Source organism: Plasmodium gaboni, chromosome 14, assembly GCF_001602025.1.
Source record: "Plasmodium gaboni strain SY75 chromosome 14, whole genome shotgun sequence".
Lineage (NCBI taxonomy): Eukaryota > Apicomplexa > Aconoidasida > Haemosporida > Plasmodiidae > Plasmodium > Plasmodium gaboni.
The window spans coordinates 2,494,965-2,495,755 of record NC_031494.1 but is presented as its reverse complement, the minus strand read 5'-3'; positions in this window follow the sequence as shown (position 1 = coordinate 2,495,755).

Sequence of the window (791 nt, the reverse complement as noted above, 5' to 3'; positions counted from 1 at the left end):
AATATATAACATTTTGAATATTTCAATTTCTTTTGTTATAACTTAATTTTTTTTTTTTTTATTTATATATTTCATATTTAAAAGGAATATATATTGATACATAATTATGTAGTTATATATATATATATAGAAAAAATATATATTTTAAAAGTTAATATAAAAAAATTGTACAAATATTATATAAAATTTATATACTATATTAAAAAACAAAAAAAAAAAATACTCATGTGCATATAATTTAAAAAAAATTAAAATAATTTAGCGTACTATTAATATTTTAATAAATAACATAAATATAACAATTATGGTCATGATAAAAAAAAAAATATATATATTTATCTGATATCTATTAGTTAGCATTTAAATTCATAGGTTACTTAAAAATATATATATATATATATATATATATATAATATTTATATTTCTTATATCCATGTGTGTATTCTATATATTTTTGAAATGCTTTTTTGTAAACAAACAAATAACAAAACTAAATAAGAATAATAATTAAATAAAAACATTTTAATAATATTTTTTATAACATTTTTGTAAATATAAAGGAACTTAATAAAGATATATTGTTACATATATATGTAAAAATTATATATAATATATATAGAAAAAAAATATACTTATATATATTTTTTTTTTTTTCATATCCGTAAATTATTTTAAGTACGTTCATGCGATGTTATGAGTATAAATTTTATTTTGGCGTACAGTAGACTTATATATTTATTATTATTTTTTTATTTTTATTTTAATTATTTTATTATTTATATTAAATTTAT